Here is a 23,197-nt window from a genome sequence, read left to right as displayed (position 1 = left end):
TCACCTTCTACCACTGCTGCTGCTGCCAGGTTTCAAAGATTTGTCTGCCCCCATCACTATCGCAGCTGTCCATTCTCTTTGGTAGATATGGCCACTGGTTCATGAAGCGGGAAGTGTCCAAGTGAGGACAATTATTAAAGGAATGTGGCCTACCTGTGGGTTACCTCTCTGGTGGAATCTCTGTAAGACAGGAGACCTGGTCTATGAAATGGTCATGGCTCTCTATATCTTTTTTTTAAAAGGCAAGGCAGGTGGAGAACTACTTATTACCTGTATCCTGGAGAGCCAGTTTGGTGTAGTGGTTAAGTGTGCAGTCACTTATCTTGGAGAACCGGGTTTGATTCCCCACTCCTCCACTTGCACCTGCTGGAATGGCCTTGGGTCAGCCATAGCTATTTCAGAGGTTGTCCTTGAAAGGGCAGCTGCTGTGAGAGACCTCTCAGCCCCACCCACCTCACAGGGTGTCTGTTGTTGGGGGAGGAAGGTAAAGGAGATTGTGAGCCGCTCTGAGACTCTTCGGAGTGAAGGGCAGGATATAAATCCAATATCTTCTTCTTCTGTATCCCTGAACCTGTGTGACAGAAAGCTTGGAGGGTATTAGAGTCTCTGTATGAGTGAGAAAGGTTGTTACATAGGCATTTGACTGTGGTTCAGTGATTGAGCACCTGTTTTGCATGCAGATGACCCCAGGTTCAGTCCCTGGTACCTCCAGTTAACAAGTTCAGGGAGTTAGGGAGCTGAAAGATGTTTGCCTAAGACCCTGAAGAGCTACCGGCCGCAAGTCAAGAGTAAACAAGACTGATCTTGAGGGACCAATGGTCTGCCTCAGTTAGGGTTGCCAGGTCCAATTCAAGATCTGGGGACTTTGGGGGTGGAGCCAGGAGCACGGTTGGGACAAGCATAATTGAACTCCAAAAGGAGTTCTGGCCACCACATTTAAAGGGACCGCACATCTTTTAAATGTCTTCCCTCTATTAGAAATAATGAAGGATAGGGGCACTTTCTTTGGGGGCTCATAGAATTGGACCCCCCTGGTCCAATCCTTTTGAAATGTGGAGGGTGTTTTGAGGAGAGTCGTCGGATGCTAGGCTGCAAATTTGGTGCCTCTACCTCAAAAAACAGTCCCCCCAGATCAATTCTCCTGTATACCCTATGGGAATCGGCCTCCATAGGGAATAATGGAGTGACCAGCAAACATTTCCCTCCCCCCTCCCCGCTTTCTGATGATTCTGAAGTGCAGGGAGGGCCTCCAAACCAGGCCATCCCCTGCCCCCACCTGGGGATTAGCAACCCTAGCCTCAGTAGATTCATGCATGTGTTCAGACAGCCTCGTCCTGTTACCCTGTGGGAGGTAGGGGCTATGAGAGAAGAGTAGACTAGCTGGCCAAGCTCAACTCAGTTCAAAGCAGATCAGGCTAAAGCAGCAGTGATTCCAGAGACAGCCCTCCTACGAGGTTGGGAGCAGACCTCTTATCAGCAAATTACCTGACAATAGTTTTTGGCAGGGCTTTATTTGTAGCAGGAACTCCTTTGCATATTAGGCCACAAACCCCTGTTGCAGCCAATCCTCCAAGAGCTTACAGGGCTCTTCGTGCAGGGCCTACAGTAAGCTCCAGGAGGATTGGCTACATTAGGGGGTGTGGCCTAATATGCAAAGGAGCTCCTGCTACCAAAAAAAGCCCTGGTCTTTGGTAGCCACAATTATGGCCAGGGTTTTTCAAGCTGAGGAGAGAGTTATTTCCTGTGACAGGTGAACTTACTTCAGAAACGATCCATCAGTGAAGGACATTGGAGAATATTGCCATGTGACATATCTGTATATTATGCATTTCAGACTTAGGTGAGACCTAATAATTTGGAAACTTGCCATGCATTCCATTTCAATTTTAATCCTAGGTGATAAATCGGTATCCAGAGTATCTCACTTCAGTTTGCAGGGCGGGAATCATATGATAAAATATTCCCCTGTGGAAAAATAATCCCATATACAGAAAATTAGCATATCATAGAGAAGGCACCCGTAACCGGGCCTTCTCCTCTGCAGCCCCGAACCTATGGAACGAACTTCCAGAGGAAATGCGGGCCCTGCGGGACCTTGAACAATTCCGCAGGGCCTGCAAGACCTTCCTCTTCCGACTGGCTTTCGCTGACGAAGAAAGAAATTGCTAATGATTACCGCCATTATAAAAGCACAATTAGCATTAGCACTTTTATCAATTTAATTAAGTGATTTTAAACTTATCAGAATTTTTTAATGTTTAATGTTAATGTAACCTTGTCTTTTGTATAAGGGAAATTGAATGATGTTGTTAGCCGCCCTGAGCCTGCTCCGGCGGGGAGGGCGGGATATAAATAAAATTATCTATCTATCTATCTATCTATCTATCTATCTATCTATCTATCTATCTATCTATCTATCTATCTAAGGTAAAACTTGAACTCTTCACTATAACATCTAGATATCTATCTGCAAGGTATATTTTCTGAGGGGCATTCAATTATGTGTGGCTTCACTGGCAATCAGAAGAGATGCAGTCTGTATTTAAATGTTTTTCAATCAATCAATCAATCAATTACAGCAAAAGCCAGCAATACTGTCAGTTCACAACAATAGCCAATGAGCGAGTGGTAACACAGAGGTATAAAAAGTATAAAAAGAATAAAATCCAGTGGCAATAAAAACAAATTATGCTGTATTTTCAGTTACAAGGATTGAAGATTTTTAAGCACTACAAATGACAACTTGTAAACCATTGTACCCCATTGCACCCCATGGTGTAGAGTGGAATGCTGCAGTACTGCAGTCCAAGCTCTCTGCTCATTACCTGTATTCAATCCCAGTGGAAGCTGGGTTCAGGTAGCTGGCTCAAGGTTGACTCAGCCTTCCATCCTTCCGAGGTTGGTAAAATAAGTACCCAGCTTGCTGGGTGGGAAGTGTAGCTGACTGGGGAAGGCAATGGCAAACCACCCCGTAAAAAGTCTGCCGTGAAAACGTTGTGATGCGACATCACCCCAGCGTCGGAACAATTGGCACAGGGGACTACCTTTACCTGTAAACCGTTGCAAAGCATTTAAAATATTCCAATCCATAGAACTCTTGAACAAAATCGGAGATATAAAATGCAATATGAAAAGCAAAAGGAGGAAGGAAATATTCATGACTTTGAAGGGTACAATAATCCACGAAAGAGTACAATAATCCATCCATTTATCTGTTTATTTTAATGATCTCCGATAGGTGACTGTTTCATTTTTAGATTAATTTCAGTTCTAGATTCACTTAAGCGAGAAAGGTTTGATACGATGCAGAGATCAGCACATCTGGCAGGAAACAGTAACGTCATCCGAACAGCCATGTAGAAATATCTCAAATAAATAAGTAGATATTATTGAACGAAGTGACAGGAAATGAAATGCAACTTTAATTAATGATGCTTGTTCCAATTGCATTGCATTCAAATGTACCTTATTCGCTCAAGAAGCACTCACGGCAATTAAACTGGGGATTGATTTTGCTCCAGTCTCTTTTTTAAAATAATAAAGCTTGAGACTGGATTGGCCAATCTGGTACTGCTCAGCAGCCAACCCACAGGGAAAGCAGAAGGGAGAGCTTTTGCCACCTGCTGCCCACCCACCCACCTAGGGTTGCCAGGTCCAATTTAAGAAATATCTGGGGACTTTAGGGGTGGAGCCAGGAAATTTTGGGGGTGGAGCCAGGAGACTTAGGGGTGGAGCCAGGAGTAAGGTTTTTGCAAGCATAATTGAACTCCAAAGGGAGCTCTGGTCATCACATTTAAAGGGTCCGCACACCTTTTAAATGCCTTCCTTCCATAGGAAACAATGAAGGATAGGGGCACCTTCTTTTGGGGCGCATAGAATTGGACCCCCTAATCCAATCTTTTTGAAATTTGGAGGCTATTTTGGGGAGACGCACCAAATGCTTTGCTGAAAAGTTGGCCCAAAAGACATCTGGCTGTCCTTGAATAGAGACATGGCCTTTTCTGCCCTGGCCCCAGCCTGCTGGAACTCTGTTGGAATCCAGATGAAGCCCTCTGCGGAGGGGGGGGGCAGTTAATAAATTTCATTTGTTGTTGTTGTTAATAATACAGCACACCTTCAGTTCTCTTTTGCCATCTTTCTTTTCAAGGGTCAGGGAAGAAGACTGACATCGTTTCTGTGAAATAGCTCCATCGCCGCTACCCTCTTAACAAACCATTTAAACGCATTACATTCAGAAGCAATTAAGCAATGCACCATCTCCGTCTCGGGAAAGGCATGCATTTCCTGAAATACAAAAAGCAGCAGTGAAAAGTAGCATTCCTTAAATACAAATCAACCTCCTATCATCTCTAGGCAGAAAGACCATTTTTGTCGGTCTCGCAACAGCCTTTTAAAATAGACAACAACAAAGCGTTACAACAACAAACAAACCTATCATCCTCTAGTCCTAAAAGCCAATGAGAGTGCTTGGATGGGACCTTTCTTATCCGGTGAGAATAGGAGGAGGAAGCAGGGGGAGGAAATCAAAGTGGTTGTTGCTCGTGAGATGGAGGAAGGAAGGTTTTTATTTATTTATTATGTTCAGTTTTGGGCACCACATTTTAAAAAGGATATAGACAAGCTGGAACGGGTCCAGAGGAGGGCGACGAAGATGGTGAGGGGTCTGGAGACCAAGTCCTATGAGAAAAGGTTGAAGGAGCTGGGCATGTTTTAGCCTGGAGAGGAGTCGGCTGAGAGGTGACATGATCACCATCTTCAAGGACTTGAAGGGCTGTCTTATAGAGGATGGTGTGGAATTGTTTTCTGTGGCTGCAGAAGGTAGGACTAGAACCAATGGGCTGAAATCAAGTCAGAAGAGTTTTCGGCTCAACATTAGGAACAACTTCCTGACAGAGCGATTCCTTAGTGGAACAGGTTTTTGGAGGTTTTTAAACAGAGGCTAGATGGTCATCTGACAGTGATGAAGATCCTGTGAACTTAGGGTGAGGTGTTTGTGAGTTTCCTGCATTGTGCAGGGGGTTGGACTAGATGACCCTGGAGATCCCTTCCAACGCTATGATTCTATGTCTCCTGTGCATCTACCTAAAAATATCTCACCAAGAGAAAATGTAAATGGGGGTGTGGTATTGGGTTATTATGCAGGGGCTGAATTCATAACCCACCTTTGGGCCTCTGCTTTTTCTGTGAGAGCCAGTTTGGTGTAGTGGTTAAGTGTGCAGACTCTTATCGGCGAGAACTGGGTTTGATTTCCCTCCACTTGCAGCTGTTGGGATGGCCTTGAGTCAGCCATAGCTTCCACAAGAGTTGTCCTTGAAAGGGCAGCTTCTGGGAGAGCTCTCTCAGCCCCACCCACCTCACAGAGTGTCTATTGTGGGGGAAGGAAAATAAAGGAGATTGTGACTCGGAGTGGAGGGAGATTTGACTTGGAGTGGAGGGCGGGATTTAAATCCAATACGTTCTTCTTCTTATCCTCAGAACAACAACCCTGTGAGGTAGATTGGGCTGAGACAATGGGTGCTTCCACACATGCTAAATAATGGCGTTTCAATCCATTTCAGTAAATGCTTGCAAGTGGATTTTGCCATTTCACACAGTAAAATCCAGCAGCAAAGTGCATTGAAACTGAATTGAACGTTCATTATAGCCACCTTCAAGAGGGGTTTAGATAAAAATATGGAGCAGAGGTCCATCAGTGGCTATTAGCCACAGTGTGTGTGTATATATAAAATTTTTTGCCACTGTGTGACACAGAGTGTTGGACTGGATGGGCCATTGGCCTGATCAAACATGGCTTCTCTTATGTTCTTCTGTGACACAGAGTGTTGGACTGGATGGGCCATTGGCCTGATCCAGCATGGCTTTTCTTATGTTCTTATTATTTAGTGTGTGTGAAAGCATCCAAGTGAGACTGGTTCAAGATCACCCAGCAAACTTCTATGGTTGAAATGGGGTTTCAGGCCTGGATATTCCAGATCTTAGGGTGACACTTTAACAACTACACCCCACTGGCCATTCATGACGCTGTTGCGGTTCCCTTCTAGTGAGAATGGTTTGCTACAACCTTAATGCAAGAGGGATAAGACCCAAATTCTGAATCACGTGAAGCTGTTAAGCTGTGTAACACTATTAATCGGGATTCTGAAAGGAAGCTATACACAAACTTGTTTTTGAAAGTGTTTGGAATGAGTATATGAAGTAGAATTATTCTGGAAGGAAATATACCTTACCTGAGAGCCAGTTTGGTGTAGTGGTTAAGTGTGCAGACTCTCATCTGGGAGAACCGGGTTGGATTCCCCACTCCTCCACCTGCAGCTGCTGGAAAGGCCTTGGGTCAGCCATAGCTCTGGCAGAGGTTGTCCTTGAAAGGCAGCTGCTGTGAGAGCCCTCTCCAGCCCCACCCACCTCACAGGGTGTCTGTTGTGGGGGAGGAAGGTAAAGGAGATTGTGAGCCGCTCTGAGACTCTTCGGAGTGGAGGGTGGGATATAAATCCAATATCTTCTTCTTCATCTTCTTCTTCTTCTGAGGAAGGACCACAGACTGAAACACACTTTAAAATCCGGAAATCACATAGTGGGGATTTATCACCTTTTTTTTTGAGGCTGCTTTCCAAGAATATATATTCATCTGAAGACAACAGTGAACAGAATTAAAGGACTGCTTGAGTTAAGAGACTGCTTGGTTGGAAGGACTTTATTACTTATGGAATTTGTATAATAATGATTGTGCCGGTATTTGTTGAATATAATTTTTGTACATTATATTTTTATAGCAGCATTGAACACAGTTGTTTGGGTTTGCTGTATCTGACAACCTTAATACAAGCAAAGACTGCTCTGATGCCACTCTGATTTTGCTTTCCAATGTCTTGGAAAAGGGGTCTTTTTCATCCTTTCTACTTGAGATACTTTTGGATGAACATCAGAAGAAGAAGAATTGCAGATTTATACCCCGCCCTTCTCTCTGAATCAGAGACTCAATCTCCTATATCTCCCCCCCCCCACAACAGACACCCTGTGAGGTGGGCAGGGCTGAGAGGGCTCTCACAGTAGTGACCCTTTCAAGGACAACCTCTGCCAGAGCTATGGCTAACCCAAGGCCATTCCAGCAGTGCAGGAGTGGGGAACAGGACCAGATCTACATGTTTTTGAGGGGGGGGGTTAAAAAATGGCACCCCCTTATGGGCCACTCTATCTTATGGTCCCATAGAATACAATTGGCACCCCCCCCTCCATACCCAATTTGGCACTCCCCTCCCGTCGGCACGTGGGGCAAGCACCCTCCTCTGCCCCCCCTAAATCCGGCCCTGGTGGGTAATCAAACCCAATTCTCCCAGATAAGAGTCTGCACACTTAACCACTACACCAAACTGTCTCAGGTTGCATCTGAGACCTTCCACATAAAAAAGGGCTCTGCCAGTGAGCTATGGCCCCTTTTCTGGAAGAATATCCAACAACGCTAAATGAATAATTTACTGTGCTTGAATCCGCATTCAAGCATTTAGCAGGTTCAGATCTGCTTAGCCTCAATAGCACTGCAGCATCCGTGCCCCCCATCTTTCTCTTAGGCCCGTTTCCAGTAATGATGGATAATTCCCTTGATGCAAGTCTGCATTCTATGTGTGTGATCTTAAAAAGCAGGGCAGGATGAACCTGGAACTAGAATACGTTGCCTTTCTCTGAGAAATTATTCTACAGCAGGGGAGATAATAAAGACTGAATTTAGAATAGAACTGTGTACCCTTTTTTTTTAGGGGGGGGGTGTGGGGAGAGGCATGAAGGTGCACATAAAATTCAGCAGGCTGTTAGTAAGACCTTAGAAAACAATCAAAACAATTCAAAGGGTCTCTCTTAGAAACAGGATAAATAAAACATGAACCCGCAGGCTTAGTCATAAAGGCAAGTTCAAAGGGACTGAAACAGAACACTTCCTCTTGAACCTATACATTCAGCCCACTGAATTTTCCATGAATCTCTCTGGTTGACCTCAGCGGGCAAGGAGGGTGGTAGAGGAGGCACTTGCTCTGATGCTGCACTGAAGTGTTTTCTTTCCTTTAAAAATGCTAATCAATCTGGCTCGCACAATATTTTGGGATATTCTGGGACATCGTGCAAAATAGAATAGGGAGAAAGCAGTTGCTTTACAAGAATAGGTGTTGTGGGGTTTTGGGGGGTTTTGGGGGGAGATTGAAATTTTAGAAAGCCTGGATAACCCGGGAAAGCCCGATCTGGTTAGATCTCGGAAGCTAACCAGATCTGGTTAGATCTCGGGTCGACTGTGGGAGACTGTCCTTGAAATGCGCAATTGAGAGGGTGGAGGCAGGCTTTCAGCCTCCTCTCTGAATATCCTCCAGTCATAAGAACATAAGAGAAGTCACGTTGGATCAGACCAATGGCCCATCCAGTTCAACACTCTGCGTCACACAGTGTCCAAAAAAACCCCAAGTGCCATCAGGAGGTCCACCAGTGGGGCCAGGATGCTAGAAGCCCTCCCACTGTGCCCCTCCAAGCACCAAGAATACAGAGCATCACTGCCCCAGGCAGAGAGTTCCAACAATATGCTGTGACTAGTAGCCACTGATGGACCTCTGCTCCATATGTTTACCCAAACCCCTTTTGAAGCTGTCTATGCTTGTAGCCTAGTAGGGTTGCTTGTAGCCCAGTCCCCCAGTAGGGATCAGTGACCAGAGGTCAACATGACTTCCAGTTGCAAATACCACACACATACATCCCTAACATCCACGACAATGTACACAAAAAAATTTAGAAAATGGAACTTCAAAATTGCTCTGACCTGGAATGGCCCAGCCTAGTTTGATCTTGTCAGATCTCAGATGCGAAGCAAACTCAGCCCTGATTAGTGTTTGAATGGGAGATTACCAATGAAGTCCAGGGTCGCTACAAAGAGGCAGGAAATGGCAAACCACCTCGGAACATCTCTTGCCTTGAAAACCCTGTTGGCTGCGAACAGACCGGCACTTTGGGCCGACCCAGGGATGCCTCAGGAGGCGAAACAAAACAAAGCCTCCACAGGCAAACATCTGGTGGGTGGCCCGATCCCGTCCTCACCCCGTCCTCTGGGCCGCTCCGCCTGCCTCAAAAAGGCACCACATCGAAAGTGGTACCTTTTTGCTGGGGCACCTCCGAGGTGGCTTCCGGCCATCTGGAAGGCTTGGAAGCACCTGAAGAGCGCCCGGGGAGCTGCAAACGGGACGTGTGAGCATTCCAGATGCTCCCCTGGCACCCACGGCCCGCCTCTTTCTGCAAGCATCATCCAAAAGCTCCAGGGCACTCTATTTCCGGCCAGCTGTAATTGGGGCGGCTTCAAGCCATCCCAAAGTGACCGTCTGTTATCAGCCCATAAATCAGCTGTGATTTGACAGCACTTTGTACCACCACCAATTTCAACATGAATTAAAAACTTGTGTTCAGTGACTGTGTGAATGTAAAGGAGAGGACTATGGTATGAGTGTGGAAAGATATCTATGTTCCAAGTGTGTACTAAGCCCGAATAAATATTCCTTCTTTGTTGCAGGTATGTCGCTTGTGATGGTCAGGAAGGTGAGCCCTTAACTCTTAATCCACAGTTTGCAGATGGTGGCCCTAAATGAACTGGCCCAATGGATCAAGAACCAGCTCAGTAGTTAGCATTGTATTTATTTTTTCTTTGTATAAGTAATATTTTCTGTTTTTCCTAAGCCACTTTCAGTCCTGAAAGTAGGAGGGTAATAATAAAATTTGAGCAAGTCTCTGTATATCTCTTTTTGGTTATGCCGATAAAGGTGTGCTATTGATTGAAAATTTGAGCACAGGATCCACAATTTATAGCCTTGCCAGGAATGGAACCTCCAGCTGTTCTTTAGAGATGGGCAACAAACTGGAAAAATGCAGTTTATGTCAGTTTATGGGCGAACCACAAACCAAACCGGGAGGTTCGTTCACAAACCAAACCAGTTCATTGACTGTAGCCCCTTTAAACAGGGTTTGCAGAAAGTCTGAAAAATAGCTGAGTGACGGGGAGAGCAGGAGGTTCATTCACAAACCAAACCAGTTCATTGACTGTAGCCCCTTTAAACAGAGTTTGCAGAAAGTCTGAAAAATAGCTGAGTGACGGGGAGAGCAGGAGGCTCATTCACAAACCAAACCAGTTCATTGACTGTAGCCCCTTTAAACAGGGTTTGCAGAAAGTCTGAAAAATAGCTGAGTGACGGGGAGAGCGGGAGGTTCATTCACAAACCAAACCAGTTCATTGACTGTAGTCCCTTTAAACAGGGTTTGCAGAAAGTCTGAAAAATAGCTGAGTGACGGGGAGAGCGGGTTCCCAGCTGTTTTTGCTACTTTCACGGGGAACAGAATGCAGGGGGTTAAAGAGACTTGGAGGCCCTTTGAACCCCTACTTTCTGCTCTATCCCTGAACCACCACGAACTGCCACAAACTTCTTTAAAAGTTTGTGGAGGTTTGTGCCAACAGACCCATCACATATTTCAGCTCACGAACTGCAAACAGGTCAAAATTCGTAATGAATTTTTCTTCAGAGTTCTGTTCATGCCTATTCCTACTGTTGTTCCTGACACCTGGACAGGGTTTCAGTTCAAAGCTACCCCTTAAAAATCAGCCCCTTTTCACAAAAATTCATATATCTTGTGGTGCTGATGTAATATTTCCACTATATATTTTTTTAAAATTTACCATATTATTAGATTTGTTGCGGGGTGGAGTGGATGGAGAAGCTGTTAGATAGAACTAGCCGGAGATGCTAAGCAGAAATCAGTATGTTTCCATTAGCTGTTTACTGGGGAAATGGTTACTTGGCTGAAGTAGAGACATAAGAACATAAGAGAAGCCATGTTAGATCAGGCCAATGGCCCATCCAGTCCAACATTCTGTGTCACACAGTGGCCAAATATATATATATATATATATATATATATATATATATATATATATATATATATATATATATATACACACACACACACACACACACACATACTGTGGCTAATAGCCACTGATGGACCTCTGCTCCATATTTTTATCTAACCCCCTCTTGAAGGTGGCTATGCTTGTGGCCGCCACCACCTCCTGTGGCAGTGAATTCCACATGTTAATCACCCTTTGGGTGAAGAAGGACTTCCTTTTATCCGTTTTAACCTGTCTGCTCAGCAATTTCATCGAATGCCCACGAGTTCTTGTATTGTGAGAAAGGGAGAAAAGGACTTCTTTCTCTACTTTCTCCATCCCATGCATTATCTTGTAAACCTCTATCATGTCACCCTGCAGTCGACGTTTCTCCAAGCTAAAGAGCCCTAAGCGTTTCAACCTTTCTTCATAGGGAAAGTGTTCCAGTCCTTTAATCATTCTAGTTGCCCTTTTCTGGACTTTCTCCAATGCTATAATATCCTTTTTGAGGTGCAGCAACCAGAACTGCACACAGTACTCCAAATGAGACCGCACCATCAGTTTATACAGGGGCATTATGATACTGGCTGATTTGTTTTCAATTCCCTTCCTAATAATTCCCAGCATGGCATTGGCCTTTTTTATTGCAAATGCACATTTTCAGTGAGTTATCTACCATGACCCCAAGTTCTCTCTCTTGGTCAGTCTCTGTCAGTTCACACCCCATCAACTTGTATTTGTAGTTGGGATTCTTGGCCCCAATGTGCATTACTTTGCACTTGGCCACATTGAACCGCATCTGCCATATTGACGCCCACTCACCCAGCCTCAACAGATCCCTTTGGAGTTCTTCACAATCCTCTCTGGTTCTCACCACCCTGAACAATTTAGAGACATAGTATTTTGTGAGCCTGCACTTGAATGCAAAAAGACACGTCACTCTGTTATCTAAGATTTCTGTCTGTGAAGACTGAGCAGAAAGAATATGCTAATAGTGATCTACAGGCATACAAAAATAGGCCAGATTAACAACTATCACATTTTTATAAAGGAAATACAGCTTAACACACTGGTCCAGAAAAATGTATTGTTTCTACATATGTAAAACTATGCCTTGGTAACACATCATATTTAAGACTTATGCTTTGTTCAGTTGACAGCTTTGTTTCATGTTTCTGCACTCCTAGTCTTATTTACCACTTATTAGATGTCCCACACTATTGACTGCATTGATTTATTTTGTGTGATCTGGCTTGTCTCTCAGTGAGAAATGTGGAGTATAAGCGCTGTAAATAAACAAACAGTGAGCTTTGTGGGTCAGCATATGTACTTAGGTGCTTTGACCTCTGATGTGCAGGATGACATAATCCAAACACTGTGATTCAGGTCACGGAGTCATAATCCAGTGTCTCCTGAGTGAATGTCATGCTGGCTCTAGTCACCACCAGTGCTGCTTCCAACTCAAGCTGAACTCCAGCATCTCTGTGACCATCGTCTGCATAAGAACATGAGAAGCCGTGTTGGATCAGGCCAATGGCCCCTCCAGTCCAACACTCTGTGTCACATAAGAACATAAGAGAAGCCATGTTGGATCAGGCCAGTGGCCCATCCAGTCCAACACTCTGTGTCACATAAGAACATAAGAGAAGCCATGTTGGATCAGGGCAATGGCCCATCCAGTCCAACACTCTGTGTCACACAGTGCCCCTCCCCCAAAAAAGTGCCATCAGGAGGTCCACCAATGGGGCCAGGATACTAGAAGCCCTCCCACTGTTGTCCGCCCAGCACCCAGAATGCAGAACATCACTGCCCCAGACAGAGAGTTCCAACAACACGCTGTGGCTAATAGCCACCAATGGACCTCTGCTCCATATGCTTATCCAATCCCCTCTTGAAGTTGGCTATAAAAGCCAGGTGCCACCACCTCCTACGGGAGTGAATTCCATGTGTTAATCACCCTCTGGGCGAAGTACTTCCTTTTATCCATTTTAACCCGACTGCTCAGCAATTTCATTGAGTGTCCATGAGTTCTTGTATTATGAGAAAGGGGGAGAAGTACTTCTTTCTCTACCTTCTCTTTCCCATGCATAATCTTGTAAACCTCTGTCATGTCAACATAGTAACCCTGCCCCCAGACTAGATTGGGCCCCACTTGTTTTATCCCAGAGCACTGTAGTGGCTTTGCAGAAGAACCCCCTCAAAGAGGAGTAGGGGATGGTGCTGTCAGGGAACTTTATCTGAGCTTAGAGCGTACTGGCAGCTAGGTTCCATCCAAGTGGCTGCAGGAACATTTCCCTTCCTAATGAGGGGAAGTCAGGTGCACTAGAAACTGACTCAGCATGCCTGCCATAAGAACATGAGAAGCCATGTTGGATCAGGCCAATGGCCCATCCAGTCCAACACTCTGTGTCACACAAGAACATAAGAGAAGCCATGTTGGATCAGGCCAATGGCCCATCCAGTCCAACACTCTGTCACACAGTGACCAAAAAGCCAGGTGCCATCAGGAGGTCCATCAGTAGGGCCAGAATGATACCCATGCTAGGAGGTGCCACCTATACAGAATATTATTATCATATTATTATTAATTCAATCTTTAGACCACCCTCACCTGAACTGGGTTCAGGGCAGGGTCCTGCACTAAATTTAAATAACGGTAAAACAAAGTCAGTAACCATTTCCGATGGCATCTAAAACAGATTGCTTACCCCAAGGGGGGGGGGGGGAGTGAACAGAAAAAGATGTAAAGAGGAAGAGGGCTATAAGGGTATAAAGAGGCAGAGGAAACAATAAAGGGGCTTTGTTGGAAATCTGGAGCTGCTGAAAACTGTTGCCACTGTAAGAAGCCCCAGCGACTGAAAGGGCAGGAGGATCTTTCATTATGTATATTGTGGTTTGTTTTTATTTTGTGCCATTGAAGTGTGTTTGTGTTACCATAGTAACAGCATTGTTGAGCTTCCTTTGACCACCTACATACATTCAAAGAAACTCTTACCTCAGGCAAGAAAATGTCCCCCGGCACAACAGTACTCAGTGGAAACTGTGGATAATCACCAACCTGTGGCCCAATTCCTTCACCGGCATCTAACATCCTACTTTCGGGGGGGGGGGTTATCAAGCTAGGAATGACAGAAGCAGTAGCAAACACAGACAAATTATTTTTCCTGTGGTCTTACCTTTGAAGGATCAGAAAATATAATACGGAGAAGGGAAAAAAAACCCCATACATATAAAACTATTTTTTTTTCCAGGTTCAAGATTCAAAAGTTCCTTTCTGACCTTATCAGTGGTGACTGAAGGCTGATTGGAAGGGGATAGGGCTAACTTTCTTCCCTGAAAAAAATAATAAAAGAACTGGGTAGTCATGTTAGTAGGTAGAAGGAGAACAAAATTCAAATCCGGTAGCACCTTAAGACCAACCAGTTTGCCAGGGAATAAGCTTTCATGAGTTTTTGAAAAAGTATTACACTGCTGAAGGTGAAATTATTGCCTTAAAATGCTTTACGTCAGGGGTGGAATTCTAGCAGGAGCTCCTTTGCATATTAGGCCGCACACCCCTGATGTAGTCAATCGTCCAAGAGCTTACAAGTCTCTTTTTGTAAGCTCTTGGAGGATTGGCTGCATCAGGGGTGTGTGGCCTAATATGCAAAGGAGCTCCTGCTAGAATTCCGCTCCTGGTTCGCATCAGCCATTTTCAAATGACCTATTGTAAGCAAATCATTTCCACAGGAGCTTGTCTTGTCAAGAAACCCTCTCAGGTTCTTCCAAGAAACTCCTGCACCTTGGTGAGGATTCTGGGAGTAGTTAAGACTGAGTACATATTCAGTTCACATGGGGTCAGGCCTGAAAAGATAGCCTAGAACTCACCAAATGGGTCTATTTATGGCAGGGGAGGTCAATACAGTTGCCAGGCATGGCATGGCAACTGATGGGAAATGGTAGAGGTAGAAAGTTAGTTAGGGGGTCAAGGCTAACCCTAGGCTGTCTGGCACCTTAGGCAAGGCTAACTTCTGGTCCCCCCCCCCCCGCACCCTGTTAACGTCACTGAGTCACATGGGGGATGCCCAATTCGGTACCTCCAGAAGGCCGGCATCCTAGGCAGCCCCCTAGTTTGCCTAGCAGCCAGTCCAGCCCTATAAAAGATGTGCTTGCTGTACTCAGTGTGATACACTTGTCAGTACACATACAATTAATGCTTCCGCTGAACCAGAGCCGTCAATCCTCTAAATACAATTAAGACTAGAAGTCAAATGATTTTAAAGACTTTGTTAAAATGATTTAAAAACTCTTTGAAAGTCTTTTTTAAAAAAAAATTAAAGAGACATTAACAGACATATGTTAAAGAGCCAGTGGTAACAGTTCCGGCAACTGCATGGGGAATTCAAGTGCAGTTCCGTACCGAAAGCCGTCAAAATCTGCAATATCGAAAAAAAGTTCCACGTTCTTCCACATCCTAGACACCAATATACAATTAATTCAAAGTCATCCTTACAAAGTCCTTAATTATATTGAATGGTAGATCTGGATGAAAGCCAACCAATTGGGACACAGTCCGGTAAGTTTCACGTTTCAGCATTCTTTATCAGATCAATTGGCTATTGGTGTGGGAACCATTAAGCAACTAGAGGGAATCAGCCTTCTCATATATACATGTGGCATCTGCCTAGAGGAATTTCCACAGGAGAATAATTGCATCAGGACAACAGTTGTACCCTCAGGGCTTTTTTGTAGCAGGAACTTCTTTGCATATTAGGCCACATACCCCTGATGTAGCCAATCCTCCTGGAGCTTCCAGTAGGCCCTGTACAAAGAGCCCTGTAAGGAATTCTAGCAGGACCTCCTTTGCCTATTAGGCCACACACCCCTGATGCAGCCAATCCTCCTGGAGCTTCCAGTAGGCCCTGTACAAAGAGCCCTGTAAGGTATTCTAGCAGGACCTCCTTTGCCTATTAGGCCACACCCCCCTGATGTAGCCAATCCTCCTGGAGCTTACAGTAGGCCCTGTACTAAGAGCCCTGTAGGCTCTTGGAGGATTTGTTAGGCCAAATGCTCTCAAAATGAGATTGGGGAATTAGTTAGATGGATATCTGGCTTAATAGGAATCTTTTTACCAATGTATACCAGGCTCAACCATCCAGAGAGTAAATGCTCAATAAAAGGACTCTAATTTAATAAAAACCAATTGCAATTTATTTAGAATAATAGTTCTTTCACACAAGATAAAAATACAAAACAATCACACATTCACACAGGTCTAGGAAACACAGATAGATTGATAGGGGTAACATATATGGGTAGACAAACAGGGTAATATTTACCATCGTAGTCTTCAGGGAAGGTTTCCAATGGCGACATAAGAGGACAGGGGAAATGGACCCAAGACTGTGGCCAGAATTGGGGATGGATCTAGACAGCGGACCTGGGATACTGTTAGATGCACACATGAGTGGAGTTGGGTCAGAGGTTAAATAGACTCCCTCAGAACCTTCAGGGGCTGGGAGGTCTTGGGGAGGAGCAGGGGGAGGCTCTGTGATGACCAAGGAGGTTGGACATTAGCAGAGCCAATGGTGAGTTCTTTGGTGACATCCAATTGGGTGTCAGCTTTAACCAATGAACTTCACCTTAGTCCCATGAACCTGGAAATTTCCAAGTTGCAACATGGCCTGAGGCGGCTCCAAGGAGTTAGACTGGGGTAAGAATGGGAATGGCTGGATACTTAAGTTTAGATGGGATTATCTGGGAAGGTGACAATAGGGAATCAAATACTGGCCTAGGTATCACCCGGGTAAGACAAAAAGACTTGATGAAGACAGGAGATGTTCTTCCTCTTATCTCATCTTCTGCTGGGCAAGAGTTATTGTTCTGGTATTGCTGAGCAATTAGGATCAACAGTGGAGCTGTTAATCCATTCATGAGGCAAATGGGTTGCTTGCAGGCTCAGGGTGTGTACGTGTGACTTTCCCACTAAGAAGGAATGAGTCCAGCCTGGCAGGGTGTGCTTGGATCAGGAAACCAAGATGGATTCTGGTGGTGTTAAGCCTTTGGTTCATGGAAGCAGGCTGGAAACATGGTGGCCTGGCTTCTTCCACTGCAGTGGCCAAGACTGGGCACACAAGGAGCAGCTGGAGCATGTCTGTAGTTCTGGCTAACACCCTTCAGAGATGTAGAATGCTGCTGCAAAGCTGAGGCTTATAGTATCCACATAAGCCTTAGAAACCGTGGGCAAAGTCCACTTCTTAGAGCAGATGTGTGAGAGTCAAAACTTCAGGAACCCTGGCAACCACACTGGTGATCATGATGTCCATATGTATGAAAAGTAGGGGGCTTTTTCCTCACAGTTTGGCTACATTAGGGGTGCGTGGCCTAATATGCAAAGGAGTTCCTGCTACATAAAAAGCCCTGCTTTCAGTAGTGGGTGCAAACGGAATATTGCATAGTATAACATCTGAGAAAATAGACACCGAGTGCTATCTCTACGGTCCCTTTCGTACAAGATCTTAAATTTGCATTCTGCATTCTATACCACTGCCTACCGGCAATATGTAGCTCTGCTCACTGTACCTGATTCCTCGTCTGGTGAAGTGTGCTTAGAGCACACGAAAGCTTCCATTCCGAATAAAACTCCGTTGGTCTTAAAGGTGCACTTGGCTCCTACTTCCCTCTAAGCTGAGTTAGTGTCAGTTAACTCAGCTTTTTAGCCTCTGGCTCACACATTTATGCAATAGCTCACAACTCTAATGCCAGTAACTCGCAAAGTATTTTGCTCACAAGACTCCTCAGCTGAGAGGGAGAATCGGCTGCGAGTACTTTCAGTCGGCTTTTATTTTTTGTAGCAGGAACTCCTTTGCATTTTAGGCCACACCCCCTGATGTAGCCAATGTTCCTGGAGCTTACAGTAGGCCCTGTACTAAGATCCCTGTAGGCTCTTGGAGGATTGGCTACATTAGGGGGGTGTAGCCTAATATGCAAAGGAGTTCCAGCTACAAAAAAGCCCTGAGTACCCTACTGTTTTCCTCCTGCCACCCGGATGCATGGTGGCAGGCAGCAGTTTCAGAAAACAGATGATCTCTTGTCATCAGTGCCAGATTAAACCCTGTGGGGGCCCCTAGGCAGTCAAAATCTCTGGGCCCCCCTTTGCAATTTATCTCAGAGTTGGAACACCTGCCCTGTTACCCACGGCCTCCTCTGCAGCCTGCAGGCACCTTCTTAAAAGCCCCTTTGACAAAGCTGCAGGGGAGAGACAGAGAGAGGCAAACCTGGTGACGATGCCAGCAGCAGCTGCACCAGGCAAGACGAGCAAAGAGAGGCTCAGTTGCTGGCTGCGTGTGCAGGCTGGGAGGGCTGCAAGCAGGGGGAAAATGGGGGGGAGCCAGCACGGGGCCCCTAAATGCATGGGGGCCCATAGGCCAGTGCCTACTTGGCCTAATTGTTAATCCGGCTCTGCTTGTCATAAGTGGAAACATGGTAAGCCTAGAGGTCAGTTGAGGTTAAGAACATAAGAACATAAGAGAAGCCATGTTAGATCAGGCCAATGGCCCATCCAGTCCAACATTCTGTGCCACACAGCGGCCAAATATATGTATATGTATATATATATATATATATATATATATATATATATATATATATATATATATATACATACACACACACACACACACTGTGGCTAATAGCCACTGATGGACCTCTGCTCCATATTTTTATCTAACCCCTTCTTGAAGGTGGCTATGCTTGTGGACGCCACCACCTCCTGTGGCAGTGAATTCCACATGTTAATCACCCTTTGGGTGAAGAAGTACTTCCTTTTATCCGTTTTAACCTGTCTGCTCAGCAATTTCATCGAATGCCCACGAGTTCTTGTATTGTGAGAAAGGGAGAAAAGTACTTCTTTCTCTACTTTCTCCATCCCATGCATTATCTTGTAAACTTCTATCATGTCACCCCTCAGTCGACGTTTCTCCAAGCTAAAGAGCCCTAAGCGTTTCAACCTTTCTTCATAGGGAAGGTGTTCCAGCCCTTTAATCATTTTAGTTGCCCTTTTCTGAACTTTCTCCAATGCTATAATATCCTTTTTGAGGTGCGGCGACCAGAACTGCACACAGTACTCCAAATGAGACCGCACCATCGATTTATACAGAGGCATTATGATACTGGCTGATTTGTTTTCAATTCCCTTCCTAATAATTCCCAGCATGGCGTTGGCCTTTTTTATTGCAAACGCACACTGTCTTGACATTTTCAGTGAATTATCTACCATGACCCCAAGATCTCTCTCTTGGTCTGTCTCTGCCAGTTCACACCCCATCAACTTGTATTTGTAGCTGGGATTCTTGGCCCCAATGTGCATTACTTTGCACTTGGCCACATTGAACCGCATCTGCCACGTTGACGCCCACTCACCCAGCCTCAACAGATCCCTTTGGAGTTCCTCACAATCCTCTCTGGTTCTCACCACCCTGAACAATTTTGTGTCATCCGCAAATTTGGCCACTTCACTGCTCACTCCCAACTCTAAATCATTTATGAACAAGTTAAAGAGGATGGGACCCAGTACCGAGCCCTGCGGCACCCCACTGCTTACCGTCCTCCACTGCGAAGACTGCCCATTTATACCCACTCTCTGCTTCCTATTACTCAGCCAGTTTTTGATCCACAAGAGGACCTGTCCTTTTACTCCATGACTCTCAAGCTTTCTAAGGAGCCTTTGATGAGGAACTTTATCAAAAGCTTTCTGGAGCTTGTGAGCAAGCTCTCTCTTAGGGAGATGCATGTGCCCTTACTGACCTTACCAGCGAGGAGCCCCAATTTGAAACCACTAATTTAGATGACCAAATAATAAAATACTGTTCTTTGTCCAGGGTTGCCAAGTCCCCCGCAGCCCCACAAGTGAAATCATTGCACTGGTCCCATAGAGTTTGCCCTCCCAAATTACTAGAACATCCAGAAAAAACCATAGAGTTTACCCAGAAGCTCCTAGAGCGGCTGGTGCGCGATGTCACCGGTGCGATGACGTCACTGCAAATGATGTCATCACGCCAGCAACATCAGGGGGAGGATCCCCCCCCAATGGCCCAATGCGAGCTGGCAGGTTGCAAACCTCCGGGGTGGGGGGAAAAGAAGAAGACTGCAGATTTATACCCCACCCTTCTCTCTGAATCAGGGACTCAGAGCGGCTTACAATCTCCTATCTCTTCTCCCCCCGCAACAAACACCCTGTGAAGTGGGTGGGGCTGAGAGGGCTCTCACAGCAGCTGCCCTTTCAAGGACAACCTCTGCCGGCTATGACTAACCCAAGGCCATTCCAGCAGGTGCAAATGGAGAAGCAGGGAATCAAACCCGGTTCTCCCAGATAAGAGTCCGCACACTTAACCACCATACCAAACTGACCACTAAACCTGCCCAGCCTGGGAACTTGGCAGCCCTATCTTTGCCCTATAAAGAGACCGCTTTTGTGATCAAATGTATGGAGGTGTGGGTTGGGGGGCAGCTCCTCCAGATTCTGCTAATAATCCCAGAATATCTTCCCTCTGAAACTCATAATACCATTCTCTACTTAACCGACTGACTTTTTACTTCAAGCAGATTTATTAACAAAATTCAGACCCTTAATCATTTTCCAAGTCAAAATGTTGCCTCTGGGAGCAGAATGCTTTTTTGTTCTAGGCCAGACCTGCCTTGTGTGTGTTGCAGATACTGTAGCTTTTGCCATTCTGGTGGGATTTCTTTGCAACATGACGTTTTTATTATAGTTAGGGATGACTGGATCGAATGTTGATACAAAACCTTCATCCTAAAAAAAAAAAATTAAGAATGGATTTTTTTTCAAAAATTTTTTTTTTATTTCACTGGAACCATTTGTTTTTCATTTTGAAGTGTTTCAGGTTTCACATTGTTCTGTTTCATGACTTTGGCTTTGATCACAGCAGCTTCTATGTTGAGCTTCATGATCGGGGTTGGAAGGTGGAAGAAACATGCTCTTTTTTTTTTTTTAATCGATGTAGCCATAGACAACTAAGCCCCGTGGTGCAGAGTGGTAAGCTGCAATACTGCAGTCCAAGCTTTGCTCACGATCTGAGTTCAATCCTGGCAGAAGCTGGGTTCAGGTAGCTGGTTTAAGGTTGACACAGCTTTCCATCCTTCCAAGGTCAGTAAAATGAGTACCCAGATTGCTGGGGGTAAGCTGTAGATGACTGGGGAAGGCAATAGCAAACCACCCCGTAAAAAAGTCTGCCATGAAAATACCGTGATGTGGCATCACCCCAGAGTTGGAAACAACTGGTGCTTGCGCAGGGGACTACCTTTACCTTTACTAGACATAGAGAATGATAGAAGACAACATTAGATACAGGAGGAGACAAATCATACAGAATGAATGCACCTTATCTATTGCTTGCTTTTGAAGGTATAATTTTTCAGGCAATTAAAACAACATTTGTTATTATATTGGAGGGACTTAATTGGTGTTTATGGGACTGTTCTGGAGTAAGAAGACTGGGCTGGGGGGAAACTGGAGATCTGGGGGTTATAGACAAAGCCATTTGTACCATGTCAGATTTTTGGCAAACGTCAAAAGGCCTTTGACTCACACTCTGCCTCTTTGCATGAAACAGCCCAAAGGGTACAGGACAAGCCTAGAATGTGGTTTGGTATATTCCATGTTTTATTCTGTTTAAATTTATTTAAATTGTTTATGTGATTGGGTGGGTTGGTTTTTTGGGGTTGCCCTTGGCAATAAGAGCAGGAGACAACCATTTAAATAAATCCACTTCCTCCAACAAAATGAATTCAGACTGTCACATGATCACAAAACTACAGAATTGTGACAGAGGCGCTAGGCTACATTTCAATGATTGCTTCTTTCAGTGCTAACGGCAATGCCAAGCAATATCGCAAATGAAAAAAGAACCAACTCCGGCACATACACACAAAAGCTGCACAGATTTTGTTCAATGACTCCTCTACTGTCACTAGGGTTGCTGATGCTCAGGTAGGGCCCGGAGATATCCTGGAATTAATATCGATCTTCGAACTGCAGATGTCAGTTCCGGGGTGGGGTGGGGGGATGGCTATCTAGGAAAGGGAATTCTAAAGCATTACATCCTCCCTGAGCTCCCTACCCAAAACCTGCCCTTCCCGGGTTCCACTTCCAAATCTTTATGAATGTTCCAATCCAAAATTGGGAGGGCTAACTGGGAATGTGCCCTCTATACCTGTTGGACTAGCAAAGGTTAGCCTAGATTAGCAAGCCTTGTGGCTTGTGGATGTTGAGTGTTTTGAATTTGCTCTTTTGATTAGCACAAATTCTTCTCCAAGTGTCCCCATGAGGTCTTGGATACACATGCTGGGCATAATTAGAGGTCTACAAGCTGGGATTTTTTTTGTAGCAGGAACTCCTTTGCATATTAGGCCACACCTTTCTTATGTAGCCAATCCTCCAAGAGCTTACAGTAGGCCCTGTAAGAAAAGCCCTGTAAGTTCTTAAAGAATCAGCCTACATAAGAGGGGTGTGGCCTAATATGCAGATGAGTTCTTGCTACAAAAAAAAAACCCCTGCTGCAAACCATACAAATGAGAAAGCTAGAGTAGAATCCTATGATGTCCCTAGAAGTCTTTGGTGCAAATCTCTCCTTTATCTGAGTGACCTTGAACCAATCATTTTTCTTCTGAGACAGCTTCGCACGAATGATGAGCACAGAATGTGAAAATGGTGGTTCATTTCATTCCATTCCATTCCATGGTTTGTTGGGTTGCCTGAGCTGGGGGTTCAGTTCATTTCATTCCCACTCCCCCAATTCCCCAAAGAATTTGCAGTTCATGAGTTCATTCATTTTGGGAAAGTGCAGAACAGCCCCTGAGTGGGCTAGAGACACCAAACTTGTGGCAAACTCTTCAGCAGACTCTCCCCTTCCTTCCAAGTTTGGTGTGAATTGGATTTGTTTTTTGGGGAGTGCCTCCAGTAAACTGCTCTTGTAGGAGCTGGAGAAAGAAAGGGAAGCCACCCTGCAGCTTCCAGTTGCTTTCATCCCCAAGAAACTTGGAAACTGACTAGACACCACGGTTCCACTCTCCTGTTCCCTGCACTTCTGTGCAGTTTCCTCTGAAACTGACTAGAAGCCACAGGGGGCCAGGGAGAGCAGAGCTGTGGCATCTAGTCAGTTTCACTGAAAACTGTCTAGAAGTTCAGGGGGCAGGGGAGAGTAGAGCTGTGGCGTCTAGTCAGTTTCACTGGAAACTGAACAGAAGTGCACATGCCAGTGTCAAACTATTTGAAAAAATGAAGCAAACATGAACCAAAAGAGT

Source organism: Heteronotia binoei, chromosome 9, assembly GCF_032191835.1.
Source record: "Heteronotia binoei isolate CCM8104 ecotype False Entrance Well chromosome 9, APGP_CSIRO_Hbin_v1, whole genome shotgun sequence".
In the NCBI taxonomy this organism is placed as follows: Eukaryota; Metazoa; Chordata; class Lepidosauria; order Squamata; family Gekkonidae; genus Heteronotia; species Heteronotia binoei.
The sequence above is the reverse complement of the archived record's forward strand: the minus strand, read 5'-3'. Positions refer to the sequence as shown.